Source organism: Anser brachyrhynchus, assembly GCF_964034855.1.
Source record: "Anser brachyrhynchus genome assembly, contig: SCAFFOLD_45, whole genome shotgun sequence".
Taxonomy (NCBI): Eukaryota; Metazoa; Chordata; class Aves; order Anseriformes; family Anatidae; genus Anser; species Anser brachyrhynchus.
In genome coordinates, this window is record NW_027664004.1 from 888765 (window position 1) to 893109 (window position 4345).

Below are 4345 nucleotides of genomic sequence, written 5' to 3' on the forward strand. Positions count from 1 at the left end.
GTGAGTCCACAGAGTGCACTGGCACCACTGGGGATGCACTGCAGTGAATCCAGTGAGTGCACTGGCACCACTGGGGATACAGTGCAGTGAGTCCAGAGAGTGCACTGGCACCACTGGGGATGCAGTGCAGTGAGTCCAGAGAGTGCACTGGCACCACTGGGGATGCAGTGCAGTGAGTCCAGAGAGTGCACTGGCACCACTGGTGATGCACTGCAGTGAGTCCAGAGATTGCACTGGCACCACTGTGGATGCAGTGCAGTGAGTCCAGAGACTTCACTGGCACCACTGGGAATGCAGAGAAGTGAGTGCAGAGAGTGCACTGGCACCACTGGGGATGCAGTGCAGTGAGTCCAGAGAGTGCACTGGCACCATTGGGGATGCAGTGCAGTGAGTCCAGAGAGTGCACTGGCACCACCTGTGATGCAGTGCAGTGAGTCCAGAGAATGCACTGGCACCAATGGGGCTGCAGTGCAGTGAGTCCAAAGAGTGCACTGGCACCACTGGGAATGCACTGCAGTGAGTCCAGAGAGTACACTGGCACCACTGGGGATGCACTGCAGTGAGTCCAGAGAGTGCACTGGCACCACTGGGGATGCACTACAGTGAATCCAGAGATTGCACTGGCACCACTGGGGATGCAGTGCAGTGAGTCCAGAGAGTGCACTGGCACCACTGGGGATGCACTTCAGTGAGTCCAGAGAGTGCACTGGCACCAGTGGGGATGCAGTGCAGTGAGTCCAGAGAGTGCACTGGCACCACTGGGGATGCACTGCAGTGAGTCATGAGAGTACACTGGCACCAGTGGGGATGCAGTGCAGTGAGTCCAGAGAGTGCACTGGCACCACTGGGGATGCACTGCAGTGAGTCCAGAGAGTGCACTGGCACCACTGGGGATGTGTCCAGTGAGTCCAGTGAGTGCACTGGCACCACTGGGGATGCAGTGCAGTGAGTCCAGAGAGTACACTGGCACCAGTGGGGATGCAGTGCAGTGAGTCCAGAGAGTGCACTGGCACCACTGGGGATGCAGTGCAGTCAGTCCAGTGAGTGCACTGGCACCACTGGGGGTGCAGTACAGTGAGTCCAGAGAGTGCACTGGCACCACTGGGGATACACTGCAGTGAGTCCAGACAGTGCACTGGCACCACTGGGGATGCCCTGCAGTGAGTCCAGAGAGTGCACTGGCACCACTGGGGATGCAGTGCAGTGAGTCCAGAGAGTGCACTGGCACCACTGGGGATGCACTGCAGTGAGTCCAGAGAGTGCACTGGCACCACTGGGGCTTCAGTGCAGTGAGTCAAGAGAGTGCACTGGCACCACTGGGGATGCACTGCAGTGAGTCCAGAGAGTGCACTGTCACCACTGGGGATGCAGTACAGTGAGTCCACAGAGTGCACTGGCACCAGTGGGTATGCAGTACAGTGAGTCCAGAGAGTGCACTGGCACCACTGGGCATGCAGTGCAGTGAGTCCAGAGAGTGCACTGGCACCACGGGGGATGCGGTGCTGGGAGTCCAGAGAGTGCTTTGGCACCAGTGGGGATGCAGTGCAGTGAGTCCAGAGATTTGCACTGGCACCACTGGGGATGCAGTGCTGTGACTCCAGAGAGCGCACTGGCACCACTGGGGATGCAGTGCAGTGAGTCCAGAGAGTGCACTGGCACCACTGGGGATGCACTGCAGTGAGCCCAGAGAGTGCACTGGCACCAGCGGGGATGCACTGCAGTGAGTCCAGTGAGTGCACTGGCACCACTGGGGAAGCAGTGCAGTGAGTGCAGAGAGTTCAGTGGCACCACTGGTGATGCAGTTTAGTGAGTCCAGAGAGTGCACTGGCACCACTGGGGATGCAGTGCAGTGAGTCCAGTGAGTGTACTGGCACCACTGGGGATGCACTGCAGTGAGTCCAGAGAGTGCACTGGCACCACTGAGAATGCACTTCAATGAGTCCAGAGAGTGCACTGGCACCACTGGGGATGCACTGCAGTGAGACCAGAGAGTGCACTGGCACCACTGGGGATGCACTGCAGTGAGTCCAGAGAGTGCTTTGGCACCAGTGGGGATGCACTGCAGTTACTCCAGAGACTGCACTGGCACCACTGGGGATGCAGTGCAGTGAGTCCAGAGAGTGCACTGGCACCAGTGGGGATGCACTGCAGTGAGTCCAGAGAGTGCACTGGCACCACTGGGGATGCACTGCAGTGAGTCCAGAGAGTGCACTGTCACCACTGGGGATGCAGTACAGTGAGTCCACAGAGTGCACTGGCACCACTGGGGATGCAGTGCAGTGAGTCCAGAGAGTGCACTGGCACCACCGGGGATGCAGTGCAGTGAGTCCAGAGAGTGCACTGGCACCACTGGGGATGCAGTGCAGTGAGTCCTGAGAGTGCACTGGCACCACTGGGGATGCAGTGCTGTGACTCCAGAGAGCGCACTGGCACCACTGGGGATGCAGTGCAGTGAGTCCAGAGAGTGCACTGGCACCACTGGGGATGCAGTGTAGTGAATCCAGTGAGTGCACTGGCACCACTGGGGATGCAGTGCAGTGAGTCCAGAGAGTGCACTGGCACTACTGGGGATGCAGTGCAGTAAGTCCAGAGAGTGCACTGGCACCAGTGGGGATGCACTGCAGTGAGTCCAGAGAGTGCACTGTCACTACTGGGGATGCAGTGCAGTGAGTCCAGAGAGTGCACTGGCACCACTGAGGATGCAGTGCAGTGAGTCCTGAGAGTGCACTGGCACCACTGGGGATGCACTGCAGTGAGTCCAGAGATTGCACTGGCACCACTGGGGATGCAGTACAGTGAGTCCACACAGTGCACTAGCACCACTGGGGATGCAGTGCAGTGAGTCCAGAGAGTGCACTGGCACCACTGGTGATGCAGTGCAATGAGTCCAGAGAGTGCACTGGCACCACTGGTGATGCACTGCTATGAGTCCAGAGAGTGCTCTTGCACCACAGGGGATGCAGTGCAGTGAGTCAAGAGAGTGCACTGGCAGGACTGGGGATGCAGTGCAGTGAGTCCAGAGAGTGCACTGGCACCACTGGGGATGCAGTGCAGTGAGTCCAGAGAGTGCACTGGCAGCACTGGGGATGCAGTGCAGTGAGTCCAGAGAGTGCACTGGCACCACTGAAAATGCACTTCAGTGTGTCCAGAGAGTGCACTGGCACCACTGGGGATGCACTGCAGTGAGTCCAGAGAGTGCACTAGCGCCACTGGGGATGCAGTGCAGTGAGTCCAGAGAGTGGCGCTCCAGCCTCGGTTTCCGCTCCAGCCGCGTCAACCGCTCCAGCCGCGGTAGCCCCTCCAGCCGCGGCAGACGCTCTAGACGCTTCAACCGCGTCAGCCTCTCCAGCCGCGTTAGCCCCTCCAGCCGCGGCAGCCGCTCCAGCCGCGGCAGCCGCTCCAGCCGCTACCGAGTGGAGCGGCTGCCACGGCTGGAGCGGTTGCCGCGGTTGGAGCGCCTGCCGCGTTTGGAGCGGCTGCCGCGGCTTTCGCGGCTGGTGCGGCTGCCGCGGTTGGAGAGTCTGCCGCGTATGCTGCGGACGGAGCGGCTACCGCGGCTGGAGCGGCTGCCGCGGCTGCCGCGGCTGCCGAGGCTGGAGGGCTACCGCGGCTGGAGCGACTGCCGCGGCTGGAGTAGTGCAGTGAGTCCAGAGAGTGCACTGGCACCACTGGGTATGCAGTGCAGTGAGTCCAGAGAGTGCACTGGCACCACTGGGGATGCACTGCAGTGAGTCCAGAGTGTGCACTGGCACCACTGGGGATGCACTGCAGTGAGTCCAGAGAGTGCAGTGGCACCACTGGGGATGCAGTGCAGTGAGTCCAGAGAGTGCACTGTCACCGTTGGGGATGCACTGCAGTGTCTGCAGAGAGTGCCCTGGCACCACTAGGGATGCAGTGCAGTGAGACCAGAGAGTGCACTGGCACCACTGGTGATGCACTGCAGTGCGTCCAGAGAGTGCACTGGCACCACTGTGGATGCAGTGCAGTGAGTTCAGAGAGAGCCCTGGCAGCACAGGGGATGCAGTGCAGTGAGTCCAGAGAGTGCACTGGCACCACTAGGGATGCACTGCAGTGAGTCCAGAGAGTGCACTGGCACCACTCGGGATGCAGTGCAGTGAGTCCAGAGTGCATTAGCTCCTCTGGGGATGCATTGACGCGAGTCCAGAGAGTGCACTGGCACCACTGGGGATGCACTGCAGTCACTCCAGAGAGTGCACTGGCACCACTGGGGATGCGGTGCAGTGAGTCCAGAGAGTGCACTGGCACCACAGGGGATGCAGTGCAGTGAGTCCAGAGAGTGCACTGGAACCACTGGGGATGCGGTGGCGGGAGTCCAGAGAGTGCT